Source organism: Rhipicephalus microplus, chromosome 3 (genome assembly GCF_043290135.1).
Source record: "Rhipicephalus microplus isolate Deutch F79 chromosome 3, USDA_Rmic, whole genome shotgun sequence".
NCBI lineage: Eukaryota > Metazoa > Arthropoda > Arachnida > Ixodida > Ixodidae > Rhipicephalus > Rhipicephalus microplus.
The window spans coordinates 88,782,153-88,800,030 of NC_134702.1; the positions used below are offsets into that span (position 1 = coordinate 88,782,153).

Here is a 17,878-nt window from a genome sequence, read left to right on the forward strand (position 1 = left end):
TAGTTTCAGGGAGCGGAGCGACGGGAGTTAGGAAAAAAAACACCATACGTTTTTGCGCGTAGATAACTTTACAAGCGGCAACACGCAGCGAACAAACTGAGTACATAGGTGAGTATATAGTCTAGTCCCCGGTGCATTTTCGTTTGAGACTAAGTAAACATTTCTCAACAGTGATTACCTTGGCCTGGCAGATTGCATGACATTACCTCTACGATTAGAGTGCTTCATTGCTATCAAAAGTCACAGGGAATTCTAATGTCAACCAAAGTTCCAAGAAGGTCTAACCCGAAAAATAACGCATGCCAAATCAAGTTGCCAACGTGCCGCATAACTTACAAAAACGATTACTTATTGCGTATTGCAAGCATGCTTGGATGCACGCAGTAAAGGAGGAAATGTTGACTAAGAGGTTTCAATGCGTCAGGGCTGCTTGACATATAGAGCTTAAAATAAAAACTATTCCCATAGGCATGCAGTCACAAACACCGACCGTGATAAATTCGCTCAGGAAGTAAACAAAAGCGAAATGTAATTATTCCTGTGCAAAATCATGCTGCGTCTGGACCAGCACCGTCTGGATGGTCATCTCCGGGTTCCACGAGGGGCCGAGAAACGTGCCCAGAATGCTGAGCGAGACGAGCCCACTGCTGTACAGGTCCGGATAGAAGCGCACCCTTCCGCCGTCTTTCGTCATGAAGCGTACCTGCGGTGGACAGGCTGGGTTGCCAAGGAGGAACTTGAGCACGAAATGGAACAAGCCTCCCTGGCACGGCGTGTTGTCGGGTCCCAGGATGACGGCGTGGACGTAGGTGACGTTGCCTTTTTCGGGCTTGACGAAGATTCCTGGCACAGGGTTGTCAATGATGTTCTTGAGATCTTGGTTGAGTCTCAGTAGACACTGCCCAGACGGCTGCTTGGGCTGGGCCAACGCGGTCTCCAAATTGCACGTAGCTGCACTTTGCGGAGGGTCGTCCATGGCGGAATAGGGGGCGGCGGTGGCTGTGAGTGGACGTCGCTGCATTCTAGTGGCCGTTTGCGCAGATGGTGATACTGTACAATGGCTCCCACCCACTTTGAGGTATTGACCAAGAAAAAAGTTATTCATAATAAAGTGATCACATAATATTTTTATGACTAATTATACAATATACTTTGAATAAATAATTATGCTCATCACGATGGAAGCCACCCTGATTTATTTAAATGTTTCTGTGCGGCGTAACGGAGATCTACAAGGACCTAATGCTCCCAAGGATTGAATATTTGAAACTTTACTTCCAATACAATGCAATTGAACATCGTTTTGGAAAATTTTCTCATCCAAAAATTGAAGCGGTTGCATGATAAAAAATTGTGCAGGATTCTTTTCCCATCGTAGTAAAATGAGCAACGTGGGGACGGAACTAGACTACGTCTGGGATATAATACCTTAATTTTTGAAAGCGACAGTGAGATCTTGTAAAAATAACTGCCTTTTGTCGAGTTGAACAGAAACTCCTACGCCAAGAAAACATGAGGTGTTGATACTCGTATATATGAGCGATTGATGTTTTTTTTTAGTGTCTTGCATTTTGGCACTCCTTCTAAATCTGTCACTATTTATTATAGTTGTTGTCGGTATAATTGAGAATTTCGGAACTCAGAGAGTACCTTTCGCCAGAGCATGCACGATTTCAATCGTTTTTATTCCTTTGTGCATACCCAGAATAACTTGGTTACACTTACGTGGATAGGGACCAGAAAATGAAAACTACGTGATAAATGAGAGTCGCTTTTTGGGGACTGATTGATTGATATGTGGGGTTTAACGTCCCAAAACCACTATATGATTATGAGAGACACCGTAGTGGAGGGCTCCGGAAATTTAGACCACCTGGGGTTCTTTAACATGCACCCAAATCTGAACACACGGGCCTACAACATTTCCGCCTTTATCGGAAATGCAGCCGCCGCAGCCGGGATTCGAACCCGCGCCCTGCGGGTCAGCAGCCGAGTACCTTAGCCACTAGACCACCGCGGCGGGGCGCTTTTTGAAGGCTATGCTGAGCACAATTTTTAAGAGTCTGTAACTATATATGGCCATATTTGATGTTGATGGGGAGCTTTCTAATGCTGATATAACCGCCAGAAATTCCGTCGAAAATGATGATAAAATACTGGCAAGCTCTGTATTGAAAATGACTAATTGAAGGTCTCGAATATGATACAAATTCTGCATTTTGCCTCAGATTCGGAGGCACCTGATAATAATTGTTATATTTATTCCCACTAAATGCCTCTGTAAAAGCCCATTTGAGACCTGGTAAGCAGGAAACAAAGGAAAATTACTTTGTTTTTATTCGGCGGAAGGTGACAGGAACCCGCATCTAGCTGAGCCACACGTAGACACCGGTAAGGCAAGTTTTTTTTCGAATAAATGGGCAATATATAGTAAAAATGACTTAGAGGTACTGTCTTTCATCACCAATGGTAGGAAATTCATTTACTCTAACATCGACTGGTTGAACAAGTGTTGTACGTAGCTAAGCTGCGGTGTATGAAACCGAAGCCAATAAGATAGAAAAAAGATAAGTCCCGCTGATTCATAAAAATCGTTTTTAGGTTTATCAAATATTGATAATTTATGGCAATGCTTGTACTGTTAGTATTCTCAACCAGCCAGAGGGTGACTGCTTCTAAATAGAGGACATTATTTGCCATAATTATACCACTACTCCAAGCCTTAGGGCCTCTCTTTCTTAGGGTATAAAAGAGGACGCAGTTTATTAGACCATGCTTAAGAATATAAAACACTTCCGGATTCTAATACTGGGCGTACATACGCTTTGTGAACCAATATTAGTGTGCCTATCTTGCATCCCCGATAGACCTTTGCCCAACATTTTGTAGGGCTTCAAGCGCCCGTACTTCTAAATATGTATGTATGTATGTATGTATGTATGTATGTATGTATGTATGTATGTATGTATGTATGTATGTATGTGTGTATGTATGTATGTATGTATGTATGTATGTATGTATGTATGTATGTATGTATGTATGTATGTATGTATGTATGTATGTATGTATGTATGTATGTATGTATGTATGTATGTATGTATGTATGTGTTTCAGAAGAACCAGAGAGATCACAGAACCGATACGTCTTCGGTTTATGGTCGAAAGAACAGGAAAATAAAAAAATATGCAAAGCGTGACCCTGGCTACTTCTTCTTCCTCGCCTCCGAGCTCCATCTTCAATCTGTTTTCTACATCTTCCCGCGAGCCAGATTCAACCGAAGCAACCTTCGAGCGAATACAGCAGTTGAATCGGCCTCTTGACTAATTTTCCTTCAGGTGTACGAACAAGCATGTTCACACTAGTCCATCCTTGCCTGGGAAAATCTTTTCGACTTTGCAGAGTTTCCACTGAGTTCTTTTTCGCGCTTCTCCAAGCAGAAGTACATCTCCTTCTTGTACATTTGTGTGATGCTCTGTTTTTCTTCTGGCACACTTAAGCTCCCTCAGGTGCTCCTTTTTCCATCTGGTCCAGCATGTTATCATTGCCTATTTTCTTGCACTCCAGTAATTCAGCAAACTGTATTCTCCGAGTCTGTTTTCTTCCTGCTTGTTCATTGCTTGCCTGCCTCCTATAACGTCCGCCGGTGTGATGGGTTATGGCTCGTTAGGATCGTCATACACATAAGCAAGAGGCCGGTTGTTAAGTACTCCTGCTTCAACAACCACAGTCCGTAGTTCTTCTTCATCCAAAAGTCGAGCACCTATAGTTTTTGCCATGGATGTCTTAAAGCTTATGATCAGCCTTTCATAAAATCCTCCCCACCATGGAGCTAACTCTACAATAAACTTCCATTTTATTTTCAGGTTACTGGTATACTATTGAACCCTTTCATCTTCCATCTTTAATATCTTCTTCATCTCTTTCGCATATTTCTTGAATGCTCTTGCATTATCACTGTAAATAGTTGTACACAATCCTCTTCTAGCTACGAATCTTCGGAATGCTTGTAAAAATGCTTCTGATGACATCCTCTTGACCAACTCCCGTTGTATGGCTCTTGTTACTGCACACGTAAAGATCACAATGTAATACTTTGTAATTTTTTCGCCTTTCTCCTCTCGAGCGTTTAGCGGTCCAGCAAAGTCTATACCAACTGTGTTGAATGGCCTCGTCTGTGTTATCCTGTCAGCTGGTAGTGGTGGAATTTCTTGTGCCATTGGTCTAAAATTGAATCTCCTACATGTGATGCATTTCTTTATCACATATTTCACCATCTGTCGGTCCCGCACAATCCAAAACTTCGTTCTCAGATATGTCAGTGTTGCCGCAATGCCACTGTACATTGTTACTTGATGCGCGTTCAGAACTAGGAGTTCTGAAAAGTGACTTTCTCTTGGTAAAATACTAGGATGCTTCTTATCAAAGCTCAAATCACTCCACTGAAGCCTCCCTTTTACTCTTAGGACACCTTGATCATCTTCGAAGATGTTCGTGCCGTACAGATTCATGTTATCATATATTCGTGTCACTGCATTTTGTAGCGTTTTCTGCTCCTGCTTTATCAGCACAAACTATGCCTTGTCCAATTGTTCTCCTGTCAGCGAACCTGTTTTCCTTTCTTTTCGTCGGTTTCCTATATAACGCATCACCCACGTGGTAACTCTTAACGCTTTCTTGTATGATTCAAACTTGTTCTCACCAATTATCTTTTCTTCACTCGTGGTGGTAGTTGAACATGCCACTGTCTTTTCTTCGTCTTTGTTGTCATCACTGTCCGATTCGTGCGTGATGTCATAATCAGGCCTTTGTTTTTCATTCTTGATCCACGTGGGGCCTTTCCATCATAATTCAATGTCCAGCAAACGTTTCATCTTCATCCCCCTTGTCATCAAATCTGAAGGATTTTCATCACTTTTAACATAACCCTATTGACTCTCATTGGACTTGCTCGTAATTTCAGCTGCGCGGTTGCGAACAAACAGATCTTTCGTCTTGTTTGACTTTATCCAGCATAACACAATTTGAGAGTCAGTCCAGAATTTCACACTCCTCAGTTTCCTGATGAAATTCTCAGTTATATGACTAGCCAATCTGACTGATATTCTGGCCGCCAACAACTCCAGTTTTGCTAGTGTGATCTTTTTGATTGGAGGGACTCTACCCTTTGCAATGATTAAATTGGCTTCATTGCTTCCATCGGAGTATTCTGTTACAATGTATGCTGCTGCTCCATACGCCATTGGACTCGCGTCGGAGAACACGTGTAGAGTCGATGCTTTCACTTCAGCTTGCCTGTTGTCATAGCATCTGTTAATGGTGAAGTCATCTAAGTGCTGAAGTTCCTCCGACAAATCCTTCCAAGCTGATCTATGCTGGCTTGGTAACGGGTCATCCCATTTCAGTTTATCCATCCAAATTTTTTGCAGCAATACTTTCGCTTTGACTGAAAATGTTGTCAAAAAACATGAAGAGTCATATAGCTTTGCCGTGTCCTGCAAAACCTGTTTTTTTTAGAGTTGTCTCATGTCCTTGTCATTTCGCTATGTAGTGTCGGGAAAGCTCAACACGTCGTCTACGAAATTCCGTTTCAGTCCCAAAATCTTGATTTGTCCCTCTTTTCTTATCCCTCGATCCAGATCCTCTCCTTCTCAATCAAAATGTTTTCTTAGCTCGGCGTCATTTGAAATCCATTTTCTTAAATTCATTCCCGCATAGCAAAAAATATCTCGTGCTTCTTTGTATATCTTTGTCGATGTCGAGTATTCATCGGCTCCTAGTAAAACGTCATCGACGTAGATTCTTTTTCGGAGTTGCGCCACAACTGCAGGATATTTTTCTTCGAATTTATCCAAATGTCGATGAATCGTGGCCGCTAGAAGAAGGCTACTTGGTGTAGTTCCGAAAGTAACCCTCGTCATCCTCCATGTTTTTATCTTCGGGGTTGGCATATCTTCGCTGGGTATTCTTTCCCACAACATGAATCGCAGTGCGTCTCGGTCATTTTCATGTATCTTGATCTGCAAGAATGCTTTTTCCACGTCGGCTGACATAGCGAACTTGTGATGTCGAAAGTTCATCAGCAAGCTTTTGATGTCGGGGTTTAGGTTTGGCCCCTTTTCCAAGTTGTCATTCAAGGATTCACCAGGATTCTGGCTTGACGACGCGTCAAAGACGATCCGTATTTTCGTCGTTGTTTGGTCCTTCTTAATTACTGCTTGATGCGGCATGTAGTATACAAATTTGTTCTGTATATTAGATCCAGCATCTTCTTCGACGTTTTCTGCTATTCCTTGCTCAAAGTACTCTCGAATAGCTTTGTCATAGGCTAGGAGTTCATTTTTATCCTTGCATAATTTTTTGGTCACCTCGATAAGCCTCTTCTCTGCAATGGTGTTGTTGTCGTTCAATGTCATGTTTTCCTTCCATGGTAGCCGCACTTGGTATCTTCCTGCCTTGAACTCCATTGTTTGTCGGACGTAGTCTAGCACATGTTCATCGTTCATCTTTGTTGCTGGTTTCTCCTTGATGCCCATGTTTTCCAAGTCCCAGAATCTCTGCAGTTCGTCCACAGTCGTGTCCGACTTGGCACTGACCTTGAGTACCATAACCGTAGATGCTTTCATAGGCACACAATGAAGTCCTACAGGACCTTGCACCGTCCATCCCAATATTGTTTCTATTACCATTACTTTTGGCTGAATCTCGCAAATGCGACCAGTGACTACAGTCCAGTAATAATCCGCTCCAATTAATATAGAAGTTTTCATATTTTTTCTTTCTTTGGCCGTCTTTTCGTGTTCATCTGCCAAACGAATTCCCATCGATCTTGCTCTTTCGTGTATTATCAACAGTGGCGATGGTAGCACGTCACAGTATATAACTTCTTTCTCCAGTGCCTCAATCGTGGCTGACTCCGAGATGGGATCCTTCCTAACGCTGACCTCGAGGACTTTCATGTCTAGTTCCATCTCTCCTCCTCCAAATGATTCTACAGTAATCCTTTCGGAGTTTTTTACCTTGCACGCTAGTTTTCTTGACAATCTTTTGAGGATGAATGTCCTCTGACTCCGGTTGTCTAGCAGAATCTGTGCGTAGCACCCGTTGTCTTCTCCCTCCGTCCACGAAAAGGCTGTCTGCAGTAGTATGCACTTGTGTTCATCAGACTGCTGTGCGTGCATGTTGCAGGACTTGCTAGTGTCTAACCGGTCAGGTTGCGCGCTTTTACGCACTTGCTCAACATCATTACCGCTTTGCTGCTAAGCTGACTTTCCTGCATGCGTACATAGTCGACACATGTATGTCGCGTGCCTTCCCTTGCATGTTTTGCAGCGTACGTTAGCACGGCATATCTTCACCGTGTGGTGAGGTCTGGTGCATCTGAAGCACCCTCGTTCCCGTTGCAAGGCTTCTTTCTTCTGTTGCATACTAATGCTTCTTCTGCAATCTTCCGTGTAGTGTCCAGTCATCTCACAAAAGATGAATTTTTTCATCGATGTGCTTTGAAACGCAGATGTTCTAATCCTCCTCATACTGTGCGGTGACTGGGTAACGTCGTATTTTTCCTCTCGAGTTTCTTCTCTGCCGCGTATATATATGTTTAAAAACTCCATAATTTCTTTCAAACTGCTCGACCTGTCTCTTGACGCTGAGTCCGATTCCGTAGTTGCTCGTCTGTTGTCAACTTTCTTTAACTCCTTCATCTTCATCTCAATCCTCATATCCACCGGTAGCGCAGATTTTACAACAGGAGCTATCACTGTGGCGTAACTACCCATTTTCACTCCTAATGACTGCAATGCTCGTGTGTTCACTTGTAACTTTTGGAAGAGTTTCTTCAACCCATCTACATATTTAGGACTCTTCACTGCTTCCAAATTTGCAAGCTCTTTTATGTACGTCTCTATTAAATTATCTTCTCATCCGAAGGTTTCTTTCAAAAGAGCGACTGCATGCTCGTAATTTTTATCAGAAAACTGCAAACCTTCTATGAGGGACGCAGCCTCCCCGCTCAGAGACGCCAGAAGGTAACTAAATTTTTAGATGCGGAGCATCTAATACTCGAGGCTTGTAGTGCGGCGCCGTCCGCAAGCTTCCTCCTCTTTCTTCCACCATCTGTGCATCCCTTCCTTCTCTACACACCGCGCGCGCTTCACTCCTCCACCATCTGTGCACCCTTCCTCCTCTACACACCGCGTGCGCTTCTCCTCTTCACGAACATTCGCTAGTTGTATAATGTAGCGCGCCTGCGCCGTCACGCTTCGAGAACATCGGCAGCTGACGCGCGCGCATGCGCCGCCGCGCTTCGAGAACATCGGCAGCTGACGCGCGCGCATGCGCCGTTGCGCTTCTCCCCCTTCTCGAACATTCGACAGCTGACAGTGCATGCGCCGTCGCGCTGTATATATACTCAAGGTCGGCGCTCGCTCGCTCAGTTGCCGCTCGTCGGTTGGTTTGTACGGCGCGTCGACGTCCAAGGTCGCGGTGAAATGAATTCCAACGAATCCACAAACACAATGATCGACGTCCCTTCGACCAGCGCCGCCCTTTCGCATACGTGTGTACGTGTTCACTCATTTAACACCCCCTCCTACAAACACGTTAACCAATTAGGCATCGACCCAAGTAAGTCGCAATTTAACACCCCATTTCACAACCACGTTAACCAATTTAGCCATCGACCCAAATAAGTCGAACTTTAACACCCCGTTAACCAATTATATGCTTCGCATCCTCCTCAGTGTTCCCCCGAGGGAAGCTGCGGGCAATTTTTTTTACTCTTCCGCATCTTCACTCTGTTATGCACCGATGTCTCGAACTGGTGCCAAAACCTTGGCCATGCTGTTTTTTTCCCATCAAACTTGATCATCTCAAGACGTGGCAACTTAACAAGCTCTTGTGTCTCCGAGATTTAGTTAGTACCTTGCACTGAACTCGCCAATTCTGTGACTATTCTCGTAGTCAGTTGCATCGCTTGCTCTAACTCGCGTAATCGCTCCTCTATTTTTGTTGTTGCAGCGACGATCTTCATCTCATAATGCAAAACTCTCTCAAATTCTGCCTTCGTGTCGTCTTCTTCAATGAACGGTTCTATCTGTTCGTTAACTTGTCTTAGCGTCTGTGACACGCTCTTCATCTGGTTCAGAAGCGTCATAAGTTGCGCTCGATCGGCGTCTTCTTCTATCTTCTTATCAATTTCGTTCGTAAGCGTCGTCACATTTGCTTGAAGCGTCTTCCGCTTCTTTGATAGGACCACTTTATTCATGCTTAAAACGTGTTGAAAGAGCTCTTGCCTTTTTATGTGCGTCTCCAACAGTCGTCGGTCGTGGTCCTTCTCTCGATGGTTCGTCCTTGAGCCAGACGCCGCTGCTTCGTTCTTCAACCCGTTGTTGCGAATGGGGTTGAATTCTGTGCGTCTGTCTTCAGATAATTCTGGTCACGGCACCATGTTTCAGAAGGACCAGAGAGACCACAGAACCGATACGTCTTTGGTTTATTGTTGACAGAACAGGAAAATTAAAAAAAATATGCAGAGCGTGACCCTGGCTTCTTCTTTTTTCTCCCCTCCGAGCTCCATCTTCAATCTGTTTTCTACTGTGTGTATGTATGTATGTATGTATGTATGTATGTATGTATGTATGTATGTATGTATGTATGTATGTATGTATGTATGTATGTATGTATGTATGTATGTATGTATGTATGTATGTATGTATGTATGTATTGTGGGCGTTTGTTACATCGTTCTCATCGCTCTATGACTATAATCACCATCATCCACTTGCCGCTTCCTCATGGCCTCTCTGTGCCATCATCATCGTCATCTTCCGTGGACTGGCTCTGCCCGTTCGTTTTGCGAGGTCTTTTCTCAAATAAACGCTGTCGCAACCAAGACTATTCCAAGACTTCATACGTAGTGGAGATTGATTTTCAGTCCTCTGATCCCCCGGAGCCCACTCTACCACCTGGAGCTTCCTTCAGGCCGCAGATTGGCCCACTGTCGGGCAGCATGTCCCAGACCGAGCCTGCTTCCGCTGATGTCATCAACCACGCAACGCCGCAAGCGTCCCCTCCTATTTACATACACGCACATCATCGATGATTGCTCGTCTAATCTGGACCGCACTGCTACTACTACAACACATCGAATTGAAACAGTTGGGACATCTATCGTACACCGCCGACCCTACCGCGTGTCTCTACTTGAAAGAAAAATATAGAAGAAAACGTTGCTGACATGCTTAAACGGCAAGTCATCCGTCTCTCTTTTATCCCTCGGACGTCTCCTATTGTTTTGGTCCGTAAAAAGGATGACTCTGTGCGTTTTTTCGTGGACTACCGGGCGCTGATTAAGATCACACGCAAGGACGCGGAACCTATGCCACGCATTGACGGCGTCTTTGATTCCCTACAAGGCGCGAAATTTTTTTCAACTTGCGTTCTGGGTACTCGCAGATTCACATGCATAAAGACGATAAAGAGAAAACGGCTTTCGCAACCCCAGATGGTCTATACGAATTCAACGTGATGCCTTTCGGGCTCTTCAGCGCACCCGCGAGTTGTGAGCGCATGATAGACACCGTGCTGCGCGGCCCGAAATGGAGGAGTTGCCTTTGCTACCTGGACGACATTATTATCTTTTAGTCAACGTTTCCTGAGCAACTAGAACAATTGGATCAAGTTCTGACTTGCCTTGCCGGCGCCTGGCTTTAAATAAACACTAATAAATGCTCTTTCGCTAGCAAATCTATCAGGGTCTTAGAACACGTCGTTAGCAAAGATGGCATTCGGCCCGACCCAGACAAGATTTCTGCAGTGCTTCGCTTTCCACGTCCCGAAAGACCAAAGGAGCTTCGCAGTTATCTTGGCCTCGCCTCCTATTTTCGCTGGTGTGTCCAGAACTTCGCCTGTATTGCTGCTCCATTACACCAGCTACATGCTTCCAACGTCCCCTTTCTGTGGTCTCAAGAATGTCAAACGGAATTCGATCTGTTGAAGCGGCCCTCACATCTGAAACTCGGCTCTGCCACTTTGACGAAGCCGCACCGACTATCCTCCGTACCGACGCTAGTGGCCTTGATATTGGAGCAGTTCTTCTACAACGCGACAAGTCTTCCCTAGAGAAAGTTGTTGCATATGCCAGTTGCGCACTCACCCCTGCCGAAAAGAACTACACGATAACTGAGTAAGAGTGCTTGGCTGTGGTTTGGTTGTTGCAGAAGTTCCGTCCCTGTCCCCACGGCCGTAACTCTACAATTGTTATGGACCACCATGCCTTACGCTGGCTTTCTACACTGAAGAACTTGTCCGGACTATTGGGTTGGTGGATACTACGCTTGCAGGAGTACGACTTTGACATAACTTACAATTCAGGTAGAAAACATCAAGACGCCGACGCTTTATCTCGTTGCCCGCTTCCAACTACCCATATCAGTGTTATTGAGAACTCAGCCGCCAACTCTACCAAAGTTCATACCAAAGCGCGGTACGTCGGTTCCTGCTACCCATGCCAGTGTCGTTAACTCCCGATATCTGCACCTGCTGGACCACTACAGCCATATTCGTGCCCTTCAATGCCGTTCGAGGTTGTAGGTGTCGACCTTTACGGGCCTCTCCCCGTAACATCTGCAGGCAAACGATGGGTAGTGACTGCCGTGGACAACCTGACACGATACGCTGAGAGGTCCTCGTGCATTACAGGCTCAGCTGTAGAAGTTGCAGACTTTATTCTTCACGCCATAATCCTGCGTCATGGGGCTCCTTGTGTACTGCTTAGTGACTGTGGCAAAGTGTTCCTGTCACAAATGGTAAATGAAGTACTGTGCGCTTCTGAAACTACTCAAAAGACCGCTTCAAGCTACCACCCTCAGACAAATGGTCTCAGCGAAAGATTTTATTGAACCCTTGCAGGCATGATAGCCGTTTACGTCCAACTCGACCACAAAATCTGCGATGCTCTTTTACCATTTCTTACTTTCACCTACAACACCGCCGTTCAGCGAACAACGTGCCACTCACCGTGTACGGACGCACCCCGACTACCTTTCTCGACGTCTCCTTCTTTAACAGCCATGGCAATTCATGTCAGTCTTCTAGCGAAGAATACATTTACCGCCAGGCCCAGTCTCGCCATTAGGCTCGCATCAATACTGAAGCGAGACAGCACGAGCGGAAGATCATCTATGACGCATCCATCACGTTGTGTCTTTCCAACCTGGTGACGAGGTGCTGGTTTTGACACCTATTCGCACTCCTGGTCTCCCAGACAAATTCCAACCACGCTTCATCGGGCCATACATAGTTTTAGAACAGACTTCACCGGTCAATTATTGTGTGACACCACTTGTCGCCCCAACAGACCACCATTACTGCAGCACCGAGATTGTCCACGTTTCTCGCATGAAACCTTTCACGCGACGTTCCCCGTCACTTTGACATACGGCGGCCAAGGTGTCCGCTTCCAAGTGGGGGGAATTAGTGTGGGCGTTTGTTACTTACATTGTTCTCATCCATGCATAATCATAATCACCATCATCCGCTTGCCTCTTCCTCATGGCAACTCTGTGCCATCATCATCGTCATCGACTGTGGCCTGGCTCTGCCCATTCGTTTAGCGAGGTGTTTCCTCAAATAAACGCTGTCGCAACCAAGACTACCAAGACTTCATAGTAAATATGTATGTATGGTTAGGTATTCAACGTGGACATGCCAAAGGAAGTGGTTATCATAAATTATTCTCAGATATTTTACCAAGTCCAATTGTGGTATGTTCTGCAGGTTGCAAAATATTTTAATGGTACCTGGTTTACCCAAAAGAAAAACCTTATTTGCGCTCTTTTAAACATTACGGCGTAAATATATAACCTGTAACCAATTTTCAACGACGCACATATACGCTTGTAAGCGATTATGACAATGAATGTGTATACGTGTCCTAATAAGAAATGATATACCATCTGCATATGCGTATGCGTATACATCAACTTGAAAAGGAATAGTGCTTAGCAATATAATAAAAGGAGAGGTGACGTGACTTCTCGCTGGGGAACTTTTCGAAACTGCAAGTGTAAATTTCACTAATTACGTTTTAGTGAAAAATTGCCTTCAATTTAGGAAACTCGTTAAACCACCTCACCATTTAATTAGGTATATCATGAAAATTCCATTATTCCAATGATATTTTATGTTATACACTATCGTATGGTTTTGATATATACAAAGTTACCAGGGCTGCCGTTTGTCTGTGACAGTGTGTCAATCTGATTCGGGTCTCTTAGTCTACCTGGGCATGCCAAACAAAACATACAGTTCCAGAAGCGACTTTGAAAAGACTGACAACTTCTTAATTGTTCACCAACTTAATAAGACGAACATAAAAGATTTTTCATTTTGATTTAATCACATGAGAAGTTAACGCTGTTGGTCATATATCTGGGATGACTACCACTTGGGCGTGTCAGTAAAAGTTCATGATGAAACAGGCGCTAAAATATACACACACTTAGAGAGAACACAGATGAGCACTTACGGGCAACTGAAAATTTAGTTTAAAAGCGAACAGTAATATATGCATAGCACGTATGTACGTCATTCCGGACCTCCCCCTGTCATCATCAACAACGTGATATATCAAACGACCACTTTCATAATCGATGGCACACAACCGGAAACAAACACGTGTATATACTTGTTACGGCTTTTACTTCCTGTAAATGATCAAGTTTTGTCATCTTTCCAACAAACCGGCCCAACAAAAAGGCCGCGCCAGACATCGGTCCGAAGACCTCACTAAAATAATAAATCCATAGTAGGGACGGGCGGTGTGTACAAAGGGCAGGGACGTAATCAATGCGAGCTTATGACTCGTGCTTACAGGGAATTTCTCGTTCAAGTGGAAGAATTGCAAGCCCCTATCCCAATCACGAAAGAAGTTCCACAGCTTACCCACTCTTTTCAGACAATGATAAAGACACGATGTTTCCTTCGGTGTAGCTGCGTGTGGCCCTGGACATCTAAGGGCATCACAGACCTGTTATTGCTCTGTTTCGTGCGGCTATAGGAGTCGTTGTCCCTCTAAAAAAGCAGTAAGGTGCTGGGAACCCTGCACCTATTTAATAAGTTTGGAAAGAGGTACATGTGTGTTATGGATAGATTAGTGTCCGCTTATAAATAAAATTTTCAGGTGCTAGTAAGAGCTCGTCTGTGTCCTCTCTTAGTGTGTGCATATTTTGGCACTCGTTTCATCATAGGTCTTATATTGTCCAAGGTGTATCCCGCACAATAGTTTATAGGAAGTGGAGCTATTTTAGCAGTTTTCCATTATGATGAAGCCACGCACAGTTGATATAAAGGTGCACAATACCTAGTAAAATATCAGGGGTCTCCTTGAAAAAAAACTTAGGAGATCTGCCGTACCTGGGAATCGACGTTATGCGAAGCATGTGGAAGGAGCAAGACCCAGTTGCAGTTTTGTTTTATTGAGCGACACGCCGTGAAATGGCGCTAAGTATATGTTCTATTGTTGCACGCAAAGACATATGTTGAAGAGTTGCAGATGTTTATATAACCAGTAGGGTTGAGAGCTGGGCTAGTTGGTGAGACATCATTTAACCATATGGTGTAGTAGCGCAATTTTCACGGGGACGAAGAGGACAAGAACGAGCGTAGCGAGTGTCGTGTGTTCTTGTCCTCTTCGTCCCCGTGAAAATTGCGCTACTACACCATATGGTTAAATGATTTATATAACCAGTTGTTTGCATATGCGGTACGATGCCAACTGGTACATGTGTATTAGCAACACAAGAAGCCTCTAAGAAGTGCTTACGCTCGCGAAGATGCTGACCTTGGCCACTGCTACATAAACCAACTTCAGCGCATGGCACCTAAACCACAATTGACCTTAACTCGACGTGACGGCTGTATCAAAGGAGTGCATATGTTATTTTTATACCAATATGTAGGCAGCACTGCAACCACTATTGACGTTTCACAAAGATTAGCGTCGATTTGAAAAAAAGTTCCGAGGCCTTGCGTAGCTCTTTGAGAGAATGCTTGACTGCCACGCAGAATGCTCAGGTTTGATTCCTGCTGGGACCCTGAAATTCATTATTTGACTTCATCGAGAGGTCAAAGCTGTCTATTTCAGGTTTTCTCAACACTGACAATTATTCTATGCCATCGTTGGATCGACGCTATTGATGTCGGGTAGATCTTAACGCTACGCTTTATAATATCCCATGTGTGTTCTTATCGTTGCTAGGTCAAAGTGTCTAAGGTCAAAGTGGACTAAGTGTCAAACCTCGATGGCACATACGCGCATACCAGCGGCACATACCCGCCCGTGGGTATGTGCCACTGTCTGGCGGGAAGTGTTTTACGATGATTGTGAGATTATTAATGTCTTTACCAGCGCGTCATCTTCGTCAAACCATCTTACCCTCTCATGCTAATTTTGGTTCACGCCAAGTGAAGGGCGTGACCACGAGAGCACCCAAACGTATCAGTGAGATAGACAGATTGATATATGCGCTAAGAGTTGCCGAAGTTCGCTAAAAAATGCTTCGCATTAAATATTTTATAAATTTTTTTTCTCTACCGTCACCAACTGGAGCGTAATTTGCAAGTCGATCATTGCATAACAAGTAGCAAACCGGACGTGTGTCTTGTTGACCTCCCTGCTTTTCATTTCTTCCCTTCCTCCTCCTCCTCCTCCTGCATAACGTTGGCTTGTTCAATTATTGATACCTCAATTGAATTCATCACACGGTATTTCAAAATGTGAGAGAAGGAAATTTGCTTTTGCACCATTCGCAATATTTTTTAACATTTGTTTTCTTTCTTCGTCCCCAGAAATCCACGTATCACGCCCATTATAAATCTTACAGCCGTGTAAAGACGGCTAGTACATTGAACATCGTAAGGAAAGTATTGTTTGAATTTTTTGTCGAAAAACACCCCGTAAGCACTGGCTCTGCGGTTATAATTTTACAACCTGGATTTATAACTTGGAAAATAATTTACGCCTTACGACATATTTTACTCGAAATGAAAGTGACTAGACCTCGGCCTCCAGTAGGACAGTCGAATACAAAACACTTGTAAGACTTTAAATGAAAACACTGAAGTACTTTCAACGACCCTATGGTGAAAAAAGTGCGGAAGTCAAAACAGGCTCCTGAGTATAGAATAGATTTTCACTTACCTTTCTTTGATTTAGGATAGAAGTAAGGATAAAAGGACGAGTCCGCGCTGACAGACGAAATTACTCTCTTTCATGCCTTAGTAATATGTTCTGAATCTGTCATTTCCATAAAGCGATGGGCTGGTTTTGAAAAACAAGGACTTTAGATAAGCTCCTTTGATGAAACCACACTCAGAGGTAGGCCTCCATTTGATTTCGTTACTTGCACGCCGTATAGGTTTTGTTTTTAAGCAAGTTGCAAGCATTCAACAGCAGATCAGATGGCGCGTATAATTTTTCCCAAGTAAGCCTGTGAAATACTCTCTCCTATGTTCCCCAACTGCTGGTTCATTGCCTTCGTTCGTCAGTGCCTTCTGCCCAGCCGCTTCCATGTTTGCTCTGAAATATTGTTTCACCTGATCAATTAGCCAGATTTCTTTGATTCGCGGCAAGATCCAGCGGCAACATTTCAGACATTCCAAAGTGGCTATAGGGTACTCCCAGCAAGAACTTCTATTCGCCTCATTGAGTCGGCTGCCTAAATCCACTGGATAAGGAGTTATTTATATTTTATTGTATATTTACGGCCGTAAATATTGTTTGTACGCATTGGAAAACATTTTCTGCCACAGTAAAGGGAACGCCGCTGGTAGCTCGCATTTACCTTCTTTTTGTATTTTTTTTTCATTATTACTGGACACATTTCTTAAAACACCCTGTATGCGTGCATACAAACAAACGCCAAATCACAAATCAAGCAAAGTCAAAACACCATGAATAGGTGTTTGTCTAAGACCCGGAATAGGCACCTTCATTGTTAAAAACCTGCTTATGAGTAAACAGGCTTACACCGACCGATTTATTTTATCGCTTTTCATGGGCTTGTGCACAAGAAAATGGCCACAAGGTCCTTATATGAGCCACAGGCTCCCAGAAGATCGGGTTTGGTTTGTTGAAGAAAAGAAGAAAAAATCGAATACTATGTGAGGTTCAACATCTCAAACCCACCATTATTATGAGAGACGCCGTTGTGGAGAGCTCCGAAAACTTAGACCACCTGGGGTTTTTAACACACAGCCCAACCTCAGCATACGGGGCTACAACAATAATAGTTACTAACTCCTTTCTTCACAGGCATATACGCATGGGGCAGGGAGTCTAAAGACTTTAATAAACATATACACCATCTGCCCAAAGTACTGGTGATAGTCACGTCACAGAGACCGGGAGTTTAGGAGGGGGAGGGGGACTCAAGCATCAGCCTGCTTCACGATTCTTTCTCCTTTCGGGTCAGTGTGACCCTCTCCCCCCACAAAAATATTTTCTGAGAACGCCACTGGTTTATTAACTATTTGCTAACTGATATTCTCTTAGCGTGTGCGCGAAATGCAAGCCTTTGATCCCGCACTATAGCACAGGTATCTAGTATGCTCCAAAAAAGTCTCCATGATGCCCTTCTGTTCGCTTGGCCACATTTTCTTCATTGTAGCGTTCCTCTGCAGTATTTGACCATACAAGTCCTGCACTCGCTCCAGTAACACCCCGTACTGCTGAGATTTCTCCACGCTTGAGTCATCGCCAAGTTAGGAGCAGGCTGCACTTTCCTATTTGGGATATTGTTCTACAAAATGCTTCATCACAGCCTGCTGCAGGACCTGCGGGTACGACGACTTTCCGAGGAGACAAGACTCAAGTGCATC

General features: G+C 44.1%; 1 pseudogene; it reads right to left on the reverse strand.

Moving 5' to 3' along the window:
* Positions 1-532: 532 nt before the first annotated feature.
* Positions 533-976, reverse strand: LOC142802855 (ubiquitin-conjugating enzyme E2 Z pseudogene; annotated as a pseudogene).
* Positions 977-17,878: the final 16,902 nt, after the last annotated feature.